At 35.6% G+C, this 17,896-nt stretch overlaps 1 protein-coding gene across 1 annotated transcript in view; it reads right to left on the reverse strand.

Annotated features, from left to right (window-relative positions):
* LOC145265640 (E3 ubiquitin-protein ligase CHIP-like) overlaps nucleotides 1-17,896 on the reverse strand; it is a 243,636-nt gene that overhangs the window by 104,469 nt on the left and 121,271 nt on the right. The window lies entirely within an intron of this gene.

Consider the following 17,896-nt stretch of genomic DNA (forward strand, 5'->3'; position numbering starts at 1 on the left):
TAAGAACGACTTGTTTCTCGACCGGGTTGTGATTTCTGTGAAAAGTAGGTTCTTTACGACAACTGGTGATGCTCAGCTCAGTGGTTAGATGCCAACAAAGCTCCACGACACTTACCTAAACCAGAGTTGCACCAAAAGGTGAAGTTGACTGTTTGATGGTCTGCAACTGGTCTCATCCATTACAGCTTTTTTTTAAAGCAGACAAAACCATTATGGCAGATAAGTACTGTCAACAAATGGATGAAATGCAACCACAACCAGCATTAGTCAACAAAAAAAGCCGAATTCTCCTCCACAACAATGCTTGACTGCACATTGCTAAATCAACCCTGCAGAAGTTAAATGAATTGGGCTACGAAACTCTACTTCATTCGTCATACTCTCTAGATTTCTCACCTACCGACTACCACCTTTTCAAGCATCTCAACAACTTTCTGCATGAGAAATGCTTCAAAAACATAAGCAATATCAAAAACATTTTGGTCACCAGAACACAAGATTTTTACGTTACTGGCATAAACACACTTGTTTTGTGTTGGCAAAAGTGTATTGATTCTGATGGTGCTTATTTCAATCAACAAATTTTTGTTTGAGCCGAGATATGTTCATCTGAATTTAAAAGTTAAAAATCGCAAGAACTTTGTTAACCTGATATAAAGAAAAGTCAGTCTGATTCTTGAATCTTAGACCTACATAGCATTGTATCTAAAGAATCAATATTTTCTTTTGCCTAGCCAATGTTTATTTTTCTGCCTTCCATCATGTTTTTCCAACAAATTAATGCATTTCTATCCAGTTCCTTTAAAAAACAAACTTATTCCAGCTTGGAATGCTGTGACAATGGAAACTTTTTGCTCCAGTTTAAAATAATATTTCCAGATGTTTCAGCATTTTTGTTGAGCACTCATACTTTAATCTGAAACAACATTTCCATTGGCCGGTTATGTTTAAGGTTAACTTTACATCATCAATGCTCTGTTCCACATCTAGCATCAATTGAAATGGATGGCTCTCGTCTTGGGGGGGGGGAGCTTCATGTTTTGACAAGCTCGTGGTTTTGACCTTTACTCCTGACCTGAAATGGAACATGTATATCAAGTCTGTTGCCTGGGCCGCTGGGAAAATGATGGGATCCTTCTACTGCTCCAGAAGATATCTCACTACTGATGCAATCTCTATAAAAGCCAAGTACGTCCAAAGATGGAGTACTGCTGCCACATCTGGGCTGGAGCTTCAAAAAACAGCCTATCCTGCCTTGACAAAGTACAAAATAGACTTTGTGACTTAGTGGGGGATGCTCTCTTCTCTTCCCTGCAACCTCTCTCTCACAGAAGAGACATTGCGAGCCTGTCTTTGTTTTATCATTATTTCCATAGCAAGTGCTCGTCCGAGCTCCAATCTCTGGTCTCCCCTCGACAATCCTTCATGATAAACACCTATCTACCTAAAACCACTGTCAGTAATTTCCCCCACTCTTTATCTGTGCCTAAATCAAAACATAGATTCCATGAGCATAACTTTTTTCTGAGAAGTGCACGCCTGTGGAATTCTCTTCTGTTTGCCTGTTTCCCACCTGGCTACAACTTGGGTGTCTTCAAGTCCAACATAAACAAATTCCTGATTAATCGCCCCCTTAAATAAGACACTTTATCAAATCTCCAATACCAACTATTACTACGATGTTATCCCATTGATTATTGTACACAAAATAACCCTTATCCCTGAGTGGCTACCAGGCCTTGATAAGTGGTGATCCACATGTAAAAAAAAAAAAAAAAAAATTTTAGAGGCAACAACACATTTCTAAGAAGCTCATCTGTCCATCCATCGATTTATCAGACTAAAGTTTTATAATAATTTTAGATGCATCAATGCAATAAGTGACTGACCATCTGTTTGTATGCTCCTTTTCCCCCCTTCCTTCTTCAAATGAGGGCAGAGGGAAGCACAAGTTTTTAACATTGTGGAAAATCCAGCACCTCAAAATTCCAAGCAACTTATTTGAAACAGAATTTTCATTTATGGCGTACTCTAAAGTTTAAAATAACATTTTCATTGCTCAGTTATGCTAAGTTTAAAACAGCATTTTCGTTTGTCAGTCATGCTTATGTTTGAAATTGCATTTTCATTGTTCAGTCATACTTAAATTTGAAATAGTATTTTCATTGGTCAGTCATGCTTAAGTTTGAAATTGCATTTGTATCGATCAATCAAGTTTAAGGCTGAAATAGAAATTTTATTGGTCTGTCATGCTTAAGTTTGGAATAAGATTTTGGAATGCATTACTACAGTAACTGACACTGTCTATCTATTGATCTCTCTCTCTCTTTACCTGCTTCCCCAAAAAGGCAGAGTTAGACACAAGGTCAGTTTTTAATGTGGAGAAAATTCACTCTAAAATGGAGGATTCTGGATTAAAAAAAAATTAAAATTGCCTCAGTCTAGAAGTATTTCTCCTTCTTTAACCAAGGACAGAAAAGATGATGCCTAGTATCAGAACAGATACCAGACTTTGCTCCTAGCTAAAAGATCTGTTGTCACTTCTTGCATGGTTAACATAGTATTTTCATTATAAAATGTGTAGATTCGATAAACATAAGAATGGCCATTTTTGTTTTCATATCTCTTTCGACTACTTCAAAAGCTCCACTATTCTTTATGTAGTGATGTTTGGCCAGAAAGCATTAACTTGTTTGCAGAAATCATCTTCTATAATGGCCGACAGAACTAGCACATTGCTATGTGAAATGACAATATTCAATTATTCATTATTACATGTTTCTTGGTGAAGCATAATGCTCACAAAAGAGAAGAAATAGCAACAGGGATATGAAAGAAAACAGATCATCATCAAATGTAGTATCATCATTTTCATCATATCGTATGAATTTGAAGATTCTATTGTTAGTATTGCTTTTCTTGATATTTTTATAATCAGAATTCTTTCTAGAAAGACATCAGAAACTACAAGAGGGGACTACATGAAGGTTGCCAACATCCTAAATAAAAGTGACTTTTGTGGAACAAACTAGATTTGAACTTGGGATATCCAGGTCATCAGTCTGTGTCACTAGACCACCATCACTTCCCATGCAAATCTAGCCGTGTAAAATAAGGTTAGAATTATAAATTTCCATTAGAAATTTTGAGTAGAAATTAGAGCTACATATACAGGAAGTTGTATCTTGAGGAGGAGGAAGAACTGGTGAAGAAAAGAGAAAAAAAGAGAAAGAGTAAGAGAGGGCCACCATTTGCATGCATATGGGAATTGTTGTTACATCTGGGTTGGTGCACCAACCTCTTACTCTTGGACAGGATTCAAAAAAGAGTTTCAAATGTAATGTCTCACACTATCTGTTAAGCTCCATCGCCTGCCACATTGCTAGTATTGCTTGTGCCTGTTTTACAAGTACTTTCATGTAAATTAGTTCAACCAAGTCATAAAGAGTTAAATTGTTTTTGACCCTGATAAGTGATGACTCCTTAGGAAGAAAAATGTTACTTAGCTGAGATATTAAAAGTACTTGGATTGCTTTTTGATTATAGTAGAATAACATGGATTATAGTTAATCACTTGAAATTTAAATAATGGTTCCTTTCCCAAATAATGTGTACATTCACTGACAACATGTTGTGAGTTGCTAAAGTTGGTCAAAATTACAGAAGGCACATTGAAGAGTGACTAGAAATATTTGATCATTGCTCTCTTTGTTGCAGTTTGTCTCCAATGCCACTGTATGTGTCCACTGCTAAAAAAAAAACGTATTAATAATAATTTACTTTTTTTCCACCAATGCCTCAATCTGAAGTCTCTGCTATCCGTCATGTTGCAGCAATGTCTTCGACGCTTTAGCTTATCACTCAGAGGGAGAGCTAATTTACAATATAATCCTCCCTACCGTATATACAGCATAATCACATTGACATACCGGTTCCTGTTAGATTACTGAAGTTAACCGATGTTGAGCCTGGCCAATACTAAAAGAGGTGACCATTTGGTAATACCAGGTGTTGTATGTGCTCAGAGCCTGGAGAGGGATGGGCACTGGCAGGCTTTTCTTATCCAAGACACGCTGCATGAAATAGTGTAGTTCCCCCACAACCCCGGAGAGTTAAAGGACACGTCTCCTCCCTTACCTTTGTACCTAGATGGCACATGCATGTCAGTAGATAACTGAGGATCTAGGCAATATCCAGTAAGACTTAGCTGACCTCTCACATTCACAGGTAGCCAGCATTTGACAATGTGATCATGATTAGGTGACTGTCACGTACAGCCTTGTTTAGAACTGTTGTGCATAGGCCGTCATCAGAGTGTAGTGCAGATCAGGTAAGAAGTCGTCTCAACTCAGCCAGAGTGAATGCTCTTGCAATAACAATTATTGAAACGTCTGCTTTTGATTGGCTATATTTTATGTTGATCGATTTTTTTATCATGGTGCCAAACTTATCTCATCAAAATTTGCATAAGGGACAGATCAAAACATGGTCGAGAGATGGTAAAAGTTGATCTTAAGGCAATCATTGACTTTTAGTTCTACAGTCTTCCACAAAGGAATTGTGACTGGTTGGAGAATGACAAGTAAGGCATCAAAACTGTTTAGCATGCGGAAGACTTGTGGGAACTGCATTTTCACACACAAGCAAACACACAGACACAAACCTGTGACATTAAGGTAAACATAATTATCGCCCTTTAATTCTGGCAATATCATTTTTTGCCACAAGGGGGCATAGCACCTTACTTCTGTATCCGCTTTATTTCTCTTGCTCTCTTTTCCCTTGAACACAGAACCATGCAAAAGACATTTGCATTCCCGCAGAGAGACTAAAAAGATTCCCACAAGTAATGTTTTCCTGTACCTCTTCAGTATTGAACTGTTTCTCATTACTCTTGTAACAATTACTGTAAATAAATGTTTACAGGTTGTAAATTATAATCTCAGTAAATTTGTGTATTCATTCTTGTCTCAGAGGAGCAAGCAATCTTTTACATTATTCCTCTACTTAACAGTGGTGGCTTTGTCAGCTACATGATTGGTGACCCATCAATTTTAACAGCCATCTACTGGTTAGTGACCGACCGACGCTTGACTGCAACGAACATTGCTAGCTTTGCTACCAACAGTTTTCATTTTTTGCAAATGATTTATACTGCCAATACAACCTAAAAAAAGAATTTAAAAAAAATGCAGTAACAAAAAAAAAAAAAAAAAATAGGGAAATATATTTTCGTTGTGTCTCTCTGCAAACACACTCCTTCCCTGCATTCATTATCACGTGTGTTACTTTATTCTCTCTGCCATCTTTTTTTCGCATGCCATGTGCATGAAAGTTGAACACACAAAAAAAAAACACACACAGAGAACAAATAACTTTTTCCGTTTACAGTAAATTAAAAAAATAATAATAAAAGGAGAATTTAATTATATCTATATATATTAAAAAATGTAGACATTTTTTCTCTTTTTCACATATCTTTTCTTTACAAACTTTATTGCTCGGATTTTGTTCTTTTTTCCTCTGCTCATCCTGGCCAAAAAGCAAGCTTGATCTCAGGACTCTGGAAGGTCAAATTTCTTTTCATATGCCTCATTATAATGCGCATAGACCAAATATCTGGTTTATACAAATGGAAGCCATTTTTGCATACTAGAAAGTTTCTTCCTCAGTCACAAAGCACTTCTTCATAGTAGAAGCATTGCCTACACACGTGGCAAGAATAAGAGCACTTGTAACAGATCATCACACTCCAGCCACAGAGGTAACTCCCGAGACATACATCCACCGCAACACCAGAGACCAGCTTCACAATCCTCATGGCGCTACTAACACCGTCATCCATGTGTGTATCACATGCTGTGATTTTCTTGCACCATCTACCATATTTTTTCTTCTTCTCTACAATTGATAGCACTCAAACGAAAGATATGATACAATGCCATGAGTGCGACTCATGTTATTTCATGCACAACACAGTATCTACAACACAGTTTTTGACTTCATATTGATGTTTAAAAGTAAGTCAAGCTCAGCAACACCTTATGGCATATCAACCTTTTCCAGCGACAAGAAAACTCATGAGGACATTCGTCCAGCAGTGTAATCTCCTGGAATTTACGACCTCAACGACAGAAGTTTCCCTAACCACCATGAGTTAAGCTGAAAAACTGCACACTATGAAACTGAATCTTAGGAATTCAATGATCCAACTGGCCTACTGGTTACAGGATCATTTGAACAATGTCGACATGGCGTTTTCCACAAACAGACTCATTTCCTCATAGACCTACTTGCAACTGTATGCGCCTAATCTCGATAACACATTACCTCAGAGCATATTCATTTCCTGCAGACACACTTGTGATCGTATGTAACCAACTTCAATCAACTATGTCAAGCATTTGTGCATGCTTCCAGAACTCGGCAACACAATGCAGTTTACGATCGCAAATCACTCGCACTTATGATTCACAACACTCATCTTCTGATTTTCTACACAGTTACACAAGCTTTGTACTCTTTTTGTCCGATATCCTTTCATGTCGCAATTTCTTTTTTGTTCTGTATCTACATTGAACACATACATCTGCATGCTTTTTCATTTCTTTTCTTTCTTTTAGCTTCCAGCTATCTGGAAGGGAATACTGTGGTAAATGCATTTTCACACACAAGCGAACACATGGACACACACCTGTGATATTATGGTAAACATAATTATTGCCCTTTAATTATGGCAATATCATTCTTTGCCACAAGGGGGCATCTTACCTCTGTATCCCTTTATTTCTCTCGCTCTCTATTCCCTTGGACACACAACCATGCAGACGTGTCAAGATCATGCTCCTGTATTGCACACACGCAAAAGACATTCACACTCCCATAAAGAAACTCTAAAAAGATTCACACAAGTAATGTTTTCCTGTACCTCTTCAGTATTGAACTGTTTCTCATTACTCTTGTAACAATTACTGTAAATAAATGTTTACAGGTTGTAAATTATAATCTCAGTAAATTTGTGTATTCATTCTTGTCTCAGGGGAGCAAGCAATCTTTTACATTATTCCTCTACTCAACGACGGGTGGCTTCGCCAGCTACAAACTTATTGACGATATCATCTGGATCAGGAAAGGAGCTGGCTGAACCCTTAGTTATAACTGACAAAAGTACAAGTGCATGCAAAAACTTTATATAAGATCAAACAAAAATAGACAATAAATAAGTTCAATTAAATTCAGCCATATGACTTTTTTTATTAACAAATCCTTGGCCTTTTGACAAGATGCAAAGTGTAATATCTGTTCTCCTACTGCAATACTTCTGCACTGAGACAATTTTTATTTTTGTCCAAATCCAGAGTGACCCTCTCCAATAAGAGTTTGTGTACATATGATGCACTTTAAAGATCTTTTACAAGAAAGTGAAATTTTGAGGAATATTTTTTGTTAAAATTTCATAAAATTCAAAGATATCTGAGTTTTCAAGAAATGCTTTCATCCACTTTTTACCCTCTTTGCATGAAACTAAATATAGCCCACATTACGAAAATTGATGCCGAGCAACTGTGTTTCAAAGTTCATAATGATTGGTTTATGAGCTAATCCTATACCTACAAGTATATACAAATATCTAATTTTATATAAGTAGAGAATAAGTAACATAAAATTTTTTAAATTATTTGTGGAAATTTATAAATGAGATTTCCCCCCCCCCCCCGCCAAAAAAAAAAAATTGAACTATTTCAAAAAACAACTCTTGTTTTATGGTATTGTGATTATGAAGATCCAGAGAGAAATTTATTTAAAAGCATGATTCATTGGATATTATCACTGGATTCAAGAGACAACCAGTTAGGACTTGATTTTTGATAAAACTAAATTTAATTTTTTTCACTCTTTTCCACCTAAAACAAGACATTGTCACTTGGAACGTATGAAATTACTATTTAGGATAATGTATAACAGTGAGGAGTTGTGAGATGTCTGTTCACATTACATTTAAACTTTTGCAGGTTAGGATAGTCAAGGAAACAGAAACCAGACAGAGAATTCCAAGGTTTAGCAGTTTGAGGGGAGAAACTATAAGTGTAAAAGGCTTTCCAGCATCTAGGGACCTCAACAGTGAAGTGGTAGGATTTTCTGGCTTGTCAGATTTGTTGAGGTATGTATGTCAAGGGGGCACAACTGCTATGAGTTCATCAGACAACATTCCATAATAGTACTTGTAAGTGAATGCAACACAATGGTGATGGAACAGAGGTTGGAGCTTGTTCGACAGTGCAGGACTTATTAAATTTGAGACTCATTTTGACCCTAAGAGTGAGAAACGTGGTAGATGCACCAGACCAGATGTGGCAACAATATATTCCAGGATTATTCTGACTCTAAGAAAAAAAAAAAATCCTATTTTAATATATCAAGTCTAAAAGTCGCAAAGACCAGATGGAATTTCACTTGACACTAGCAACTTGAACAATGCATAGATTTTTTTTATAACTTTCGTTACCCCCATGATAATCACCTCACTTCATAATTTTATCACCACGTGATTGTTAAACAAATTTGATATCTGGCTTGTAGTTGTATAAGTGTCACATTCCAATCAATGGAATTGACATGCATAAATCAAGATAACTTTTTACAAGAATACGGAGAAAATTTTTTTTTTTTTCTGTAATATATATATTATAGATCAGATGTAAGCAGATTTACGACAATCATTTACATTCATTCTAAGAATTCAACATAAACAGATTTATCTGCAATTGTTTTAGAGATAATATGGATTTTTATTGATACCAAATCTTTTCATCAATACAGGATGTGTGTGTATGTATATATATATATATATATATATATATATATATATATATATATATATTTCCTTGGATTTTACTTGTGCGAATGGAAATTCAATTAACTTTCTTGGATTTATATTTTTAGATTTTACCGTCATTGGATTATTTACCTTTCACCAAACTATCCATTCATGTGTAATCACTTTTTTCTTCACCATATTCCCTCTGCTTCACTTTTAGTTATCAAGTAAGATCTTTGACTTACTTACAGTTTCATCAAATACTTTTGTATGCAAAATCCGATCCCGCATTTTGCTAATTCCTACTCTCTGATGAGAAGGAAAGTATTTCTTTGGAACTTCGCAAATTAAGAACTATCCATTTATCAAGTGTTTCCTTTTCAGATTAAATATGTTTTAACTATTTTTCAAAGTGTTTTTAACATGTTTTATTAACTGTTTGCTCATATATATATATATATATATATATATATATGGAATTCAATCTAAACTCTGTAGATTAGAATTTACAACAATTTTTTATTTGACAAGGAATACAAGTTGAAAAACTTAAAATTTTCTTTAGCCAATGAAGTTGCAAAGAATGGCTCTTATCCTCAGAGGAAAGTAATTAGCAAAATTATATCCAAAAGGTAAGCTCTAATTTTGCTGGTTATCACATAAATTGAAAACTACAAATTATGAGAGAAGTCATATTTCTATAAAGGTTGATTATAATAGAAAAACGTGTAGGTTAAAAGGATAGGTGTATCAGAATTTGGGGGGAATTTTTGACACCCCAAACACGAAACTGTGAATAAAATATAAAAAACTCGTAATTTCTCTTTTAAAAGTGGGTTGTTTATTTTCTTTATGGATTATACTTCCAAAATAAATAAGCTTCTAGCAGCTCCTGCTCAGATGTGACAACAGTACTCCATCATTGGATGTTCTTGGCTCTTATACAGGTAGAGAATTGCATCAGCAGTGAGATATATACTGGAGCAGTAGAATGAGCCCACTATTTTTCCAGCCGCTTTGGCAATGTATTTGATGTACATGTTCCATCTCAGATCAGGAGTAAAGGTCAAACCTAGAAGTTTGTCAAAACATGGAGTCTTCTCAAGACAATAGCCATTCATTTCGATTGATGCCAGACAGGGATCAGAGCGTTGATGATGGAAAGATAGAAGCTTGGTTTTAGATGCATTAAAATTAACCAGCAACCTTTTTCCCCCATTGCACCACATGATCAAGATCAGAGGAGAGAGAATCAGAGAGAACTTGGTTGTTTACGACCTTTGAAGTGTTGCCATAGATTGTAATGTTGTCAGCATAAATGTCTACAAATGATCTTAGGATGTAATTTGGGAGATCACTGTGTAGATCAAGAAGAGAGGTAGGCCCAGGATAGGCCCCTGAGGGCTCCAGCATTAATACTGATAATAATTTGATTTCTGTCCGGCAATCACTACTCTTATGAACCTATCAGAGAGAAATGATTTAATAACTGAAAAAAACATTTCCAGCTATACCGTAGTTGGAGATTTTGTGGAACAGACCTTTATGCGATACTCTATCAAAGGCCTTTGATATGTCAAGGGCAATTACCTTAGAAAAGAAGGCTCTGTCGAGAGATTCGCTAATCTTATGAGACATAACTGTTAGCACATCTGCTGTAGGTCTAGTAGAACAGAAACCATATTGCATGTCACTGAGGAGCTTATTTTTGTTGAGGTGGTTGACAAAGATTCCAGCAACTTACTCATGACGCACAGGAGACTGATTCAGAGGGAAATGAGCGATCACCTGCATTTTTAAATATGGACATATTGATGAGGTTTTCCAGGGTGTTAGGAAGCAATTCTCCTTAAGACAATGCTTAAACAGATTTCTAAGTATGGGAGCTAGTTCTGGTTGAAGCTTTTTCAGCACTATAATAGGAATGTCATCAGGGCCAGTTGCTTTGCTGGAATCCAGGTTTTTAATTAGCTTGGCAACATCACGCACAGATATTTGTATGTCGCATAGCATATTTTCAAACACAGGAGGAAATATGGGGGGGGGGTGACGGCCCTCATCGCATAGGGTAGAATTAGCTGCAAAGTCTTTGGCAAAGAGTTTAGCTTTGTCCGATGCTGACAAGATTACCTCAGGTCCATTGATGATGGTTGGTATAGAACACACACTTCTATTCAGGACTCAGTTTGTTATTTGCCAAAATTGATTTACAGTTATTAAACACCAATTAAGTAAGATCTCTCAAATTTAAATTTTTTCTTAAGAACCTTTAAGCTTAAGCCTTAAATTTTAGATATTTTTGGAAAACAAAATCATGTAATAGATTTGAAACAAAGTAAGAATAAGGATTCTAAACACAAAGTCTTGATTTTACTCCTCATAAGGGGACATAAAAGATGCAAACTGTTCTGTTAGAGGAATTCATTTTACCCACTTCGAGACAGATATTCTTTTCGTTTCTTTTTATATAATACCAAGTAACACGTGGAGACCTTGCTATATAGAATATATATTTTATCTTATTTTCACAATGAGAAAGATATTTTTTTGTTTTTCCTAAAAGTACTTAAGGGAAGATAAATGTATTTTTGTTTTTCACTGCTTAGATTAAAGATGGTGTTTTAGCTATAATTACAAAAACAAACAAAAAAAAGATGGCCCGATAGAAATGTTTATAAATGTAAGACTCTTTTTCATGGATGCTCTTCTGGTCTTTTTTCTGATGAATTATCATCCTGGGAAATTCAGGATACATTTGCATACCTTGTTTGTCTGGGTAGATGATGAAAACAGTCACTGATAAATAAAGATATAGTCACTGGAATCTGCATGCTAGTGTTTATATATATAAAATATTTTCGCAAAAATCAAGACAACAAAATATAAAATGAGAACATTATATTGTGTATTTTCATATACATTACAATTGTTTCATAACCATGGGCAATTTTAAATATTATATCATTCAAACATATTCCAAAACAGCTGCTTTTCAGATGATAAAATACACTATACATATATGAATATATTCATAATCTCTATTTAAAGAGATCAAGCAGATGTACCTACTTCCACCTCACTCTGATATTATCTTTTGTTTTACATTTTTCAATAGCATTATATGTATATATATTTTTAAAATAGATATTAACAATTATTTTTATGCCTATAGATACTAGTGTTTTATGCTTATGAGATCATCAGTGTAGGAAATAATTACTGCTGGTTGGGAGATTCAAACTTAGTCAGAAAGCCACCTCTGACCTCATAGGCTCACATCTCTTTCCTCCAAGCCACTGACAATTAACACAAGAATTGAATGGAATTAAGTACTTATAAATATCATGTCAGCAGATATTCATAGTAAACAGAGAGAGAGAGTATTCAATGACAGGAAGTTGGAATATATATATATATATATATATATATATATATATATATATATATACTCTTACTAACAGGGTTTGATGGAGCACCCACAATATATAAAGAAATGAGTGACATTATATTTCTACTTATATATAAAAGGCACTCTGTATGTGGACGTGAATTCATTCCATGTGGACTCTGAAACAGGTGGGTTGATTTATTTAAACTTTACACAAAAACTTTATGCATTTGACAGTGTTCTTAGATAGGTTTTATATCAGAATGCCTTCGATAAGTACTGAAAATCGATAATCAAAAAAACCCAATTAAAGAAAGGATGGTCTGATCTTGATTAGTTACAGCCTAATATCACAAGTGCATTTGAGAAGTTTTATTCCTGTTCAAGCATAAAATCAACAGTAGATTCCTTGATATGACAGGCGTGCATCTGAATCAATGTTTCGGTTTAGAGCACACTTGAACCATGATACTTCTCTTTTGCATTTTAAACTTTAATTCAAGCCATGATATAAAAATAATTTTATGACATCAACAATAGGTTCTCTACAGTATAATATATTGCGAACTAATTCACTGCAGGGAGGCATGTGAAGCTTATACTCGGTGCACTGTGGTGGGTCCCCGACTAGGACAAGCAGTCAAAATGATTTGATTGAAAAATGAGCGATTTCACTGATTTTGATGCCCTTTTTTGTTTTTACAAGGTAGTAACCACTTATCAAGGCCCGAAAGCCACTCGGGGATAAGGGTTATTGCATGTACAGTACATTAGTATTGGAGATTTGATAAAGTGTCTTACTTAAGGGGCGGGGCGGTTCATCAGGAATTTGTTTATGTTGGACTTGAAGACTTGAATGACAAAGTGTGGAGTATTCATTCCATTTTGGGCAATGTTGAGTTTCCCTGCTAGTCTGCAATAAAAGTAAGCAATGAAAAATCCTTTTTATGTTTTCAACTCTTCATTTGTGAACAAGGCTGCAGAAGAAGATACTTCGGATAATACTGGGAGAATTCACCAACTGAAGAAAGACCAGCGTTTCTTTTCAGTTTTATTTGATATAGAATTCTCAATTAAGATATTGGCTTCACGGCACATAATTATCAGGAGCAATGTTACATTTGAGAAATTATGAAGACTTTTATATGCGACTCTCACATAAAATGTTAGGGGGCTAATACATTACAGGGAGAGAGAGAGACAGACAGACAGAGACAGAGAGAGAGAGAATAGAAACAGCATACTCTCTTTATTGCTACATATTTAAACACGGTTCGAATAGGAATTGATATAAATTAGAGACAGATAGGCGATAAGGTAATGCTGCACACACCTTTTAATTCTTCCATTTGGCACCGGGTAATGCTGCATAACCCTACTAGTGAAAAGAAAAGGTTGGACAAAAATGAACTAGATTAATTCAGGTGTTTCGTTTGGTCGTATTGCATTGAAAATCAATTTCTGTGTCTACTTTCAGCCATTCCCTGATTAGCATTTGATATATCATCAGCTTCACAAAATGATGAAACATGTAAGACATGTTCTTAAATTAACCACCAACGATTCAGCTACGCATACTTTATTATTGATTTCTTTCGAAAAGGTCAAAGTGCCACCAGTCTGTCAACACTGGCTACTGTTCCTTAGCGTTGCAGTGAAAGTTGAAGTTAAAACATGTGCAAATAAATAAATAAAATTCTCCGAAATATATGAATCCCATCAACGCAATAACTAGACACAGATGACGCCAATTCTTTCTTCCGACCCAATTCCATGCCTTTTAACAGACTTTCTCAACTGTTGCAAACACTAATTTGCATAATCATGCATTGTTGACCATTGTTTTTGAAATCTAAGAGTTCAAGATTCACCTCTGCATGCTGTCACTCTTTTTGCTGCAATAGGCACACATCAGTTATGTCTACTTATCCCATGGCCTCTCCATACCATCACCACATTCGCATAAGAAAATGAGTAAAATAATAAACTGTGGAATCAAAAAATACATATCAAGATTATTCTGTTTGATGAAATTTAATGGAAAATACAGTAAATAAATATTCATATTAACATAGTATGAACTTGTCATGGAACAATACACAGACATAAAAGCCATAAATTTATTTACAATCTATATATCTATAAAAGTGAAATTGTCTGTGTGTCTGTCTGTGTGTGTACATTTCCCTCCAAATTACTCCATTAATTTTCATTCTACAGACTCGAGATTTGACATAAGGGGTATTGAGATTTTGGAAAAAATTTTTAATTGGTTTTCAGACAGGGGGTCAAAGTTCAACGATTTAACTTTTGAAAACGCTACCAAACTACACCGACAATTTTGGACCCAAACACTTGAAATTTTAGATGTAGGTTCTTTGGACCTGGATCAAACTTTTTAACTCGATTTAAGTCCAAAACAATAAATGTTAAGGGGTCAAAATTGGGGTCAAAGTTTTTAAAAATTTGACCTCTCAGCCAGTTTTTGGTCTAAACATATGAAATTTCATATAAAGTGTATTCAAATATAGGGCAAGTGTTTTAATCGGTTTTGGAACGAAAATTTGGCTATCAAAGGGTCAAAATTCAAAAGATTTTAATTTTCCGGTCTTTAGCAAACTATTCAGCAAATTTTGGGTCTAAACATTTGAAATTTTACTTAAAGGGTATTCAGACAAGCAGCAAGTTTATTAATCAGTCTTTAGGCGACAATTTGACTGTCAAATGGCTAAAGTTAAAAGAGTTGATCTTTGCAGACTCTACTAAACTCCTCCACCAATTTTGGGTCTAAACACTTGAAATTTCAGATGTAGGCTAACTCGACATGATTTAAACTTTTATATATATGTATACATATATATATATATATATATATGTATAATATAAAGCTGAACGTCTGTGTGTGTGTGTGTGTGGTCACGAATAGGCTCCTATATGGTTGACTATTATAGAAAACTGATCACATATAATGATAGATGTATTGCGACACAGGAATGGGTATGTTTGATCTGGCAGAACGGTGATTCATTAAAATTGTGGGGTCTGCGTTCATGCCTGGTCCATAAAGTATGGAAATAAAAAATTTAAAAATTAAGAAAAAAACGTTTACAAGAGTTTTTGATATGTACATAATCATACTTTGATAAGTATTTTTTAACTTAAACAGGGATGGTATAATAAATTTTGGGGTTTGCGTTCGCGCCTAGCCTCCATAGAATGGAAATAGGCACAAACTTTAATAAAGATTTCTCATATCTATCTGCGTAAGTATACTTTGATAATTATGTTTCAGTTTGAAGATTTATGGTATTTGACAACCCCTCTAATGTTGATGAGGACGTCATCAATGAATTTTTATCACAACAGAAGCTTATCCATGAAATGTCTGTGTTCCCATCTGAGAATGAAATTAGAGATGCAATCAAGGAAGTGAACGTTGGGAGGGCTCCAGGGCTTGATGGTATTCCTGTGGAAGTCTTCTTACATGGGGGTGATATACTTGTTCATGAAATTCTTCATCTTATCACTCATGTCTGGAGGGGTGTTCCCGTCCGTCAGGATTGGGTTGATGCAATTCTTATATCATTGTACAAGGGAAAGGGGCCCAGGACCGACTGTGGAAGTTATTATGGGATAAGTTTGTTGGAAGCAGTTGGCAAAGTATTTTCCAGAGTTCTATTCAATACATTGTTAAAGTATATTTGTCCATCCGTTATTCCAGAAAGCCAAAGTGGCTTTCGTCCGGGCAGAGGAACCATGGACATGATCTTCTCTGCTCGGCAGTTGCAGGAGAAATGTACTAAACACCGTGTTCCGCTTTATCAGGTTTTTGTTGATTTGACTAAAGCTTTTGATATAGTGAACAGAAGTGCCCTATGGATAATTCTGGGGAAGTTGGGATGCCCACCTCAATTTCTACGATTACTCAGGGAGCTCCACACTAATATGAAGGCTCGCCTGAACTTCAACGGATGCCTATCGGAACCCATCTCGGTCGACAATGGTGTGAAGCAGGGTGATATCCTAGCACCTACACTTTTTTCAATTTATTTTGCAACTATGTTATCGTATGCCTTTAGGGAATGTTCTCTAGGTGTTTATTTGCGTTTCAGAACCACAGGTAGGGTCTTTGATCTTCGTCGTTTTCATGCTTCTACAAGGACCTTTCAGCACTTGGTTCGTGAATTGCTTTATGCGGATGACGTCGATCTTGTGGCCCATGGTGAGAGGGATATACAGGGTATTTTCGGGGGCCTGTGCGTCTTTTAGGCTTACTATTAGTCTTAAGAAGACTTTGGTCATGTTCACACCCAGTAGTTTGTATGTGGAACCAAATATTTTTGTCAACAACCAGAGACTTGCCGTGATTGACATATTTGTGTACTTGGGTAGTACTCTTGCCAGAGATGGAACCCTGGATGCTGAGGTCAACTATAGGATACAGCGTGCCACTAAGGCTTTTGGTGGCTTAGAGAAGCGAGTATGGTCTGACAGGGGTATAACTATTCATACAAAGATCAGTGTCTATCAATCTTGTATTTTACCATCCCTGCTTTACGCTTCTGAGGCCTGGACAACTTATGGTAGACACATAAAAGTCATGGAGAGAGTGCACCAGAAATTCCTGAGACACATTCTGGGCATCAGGTGGAGCACTTTTATACCTGATATGGATGTTCTCATGCGAGCTGACGTACCTTTTATCGCGAAGTTGATTATACGCAACCAGATGAGGTGAGCTGGACATCTGACAAGGATGGACGACGATAGATTGCCAAAGCGCCTGTTCTATGGTGAAATTACACAAGGAAAGCGTCCACAACATAAACCGAGGAAACGCTTTAAGGATAACATCAAATATAACCTTAAAGCTCTTGGTATTGACGTGTTCAGTTTGGAAAGTGCTTCCAATGATCGTAAAAAGTGGCGCTTCTTGGTCTATCATGGCTGTGATAGTTTTGAGAAGAAAAAATATGAGCATGCAAAAATGAAGCGTGATATCCGGAAGAAAAATCTGTCAGATATATCAGGTCTGTCGGAGGATTATATATATATATATATATATATATATATATATATATATACACACACACACACACAAAGTTATGAACAGTACATGGGGCCCGAGCAAAGCTGGATTGAACTGCTACTTATTAATAATATAGAATACTGTCATAAAGTTCTGATGTATCTACACAAAATAATATTGTTTCTCCCCCTCACTGATAAGTTAGACAATCACTTGCTTAACAGTGGTAACTGGAATCCCAAGGTTTGTAGCGATTTGACACTGACACTGATTATATCCACCTGCATATTAAACTATAAATTGGCTCCTCAAACTCTGAGAATTCTAATGTTTTTTTGGCCAATGTCATGCTTAAATGGTAAGATAGATATATTGATATCTGAAACATAAAAAATGGCAATATCACTCAATAAGTTATGAGTTAGGCATATAAATTTTTATAAAGTACTAACCTTCAAAGAACATAAACCCAATCAGATTATTAGTTTACAAGCTACTGTTACAAATTATCAAATTAATATAAAAATCTGCATTCCATGCGTTGATAAAATGTTTCTGACGGGAAATAATACCATTCAAGCAAATCAATGACTTGCAAAGTGTTATTGTGACTTTGCCAGAAACAATGGTTAAGAGGCGGTATGCTGACTTTAAACATGGT

This window comes from Euprymna scolopes, chromosome 40 (assembly GCF_053919585.1).
Source record: "Euprymna scolopes isolate OS-2025 chromosome 40, ASM5391958v1, whole genome shotgun sequence".
NCBI classification, from domain to species: domain Eukaryota; kingdom Metazoa; phylum Mollusca; class Cephalopoda; order Sepiida; family Sepiolidae; genus Euprymna; species Euprymna scolopes.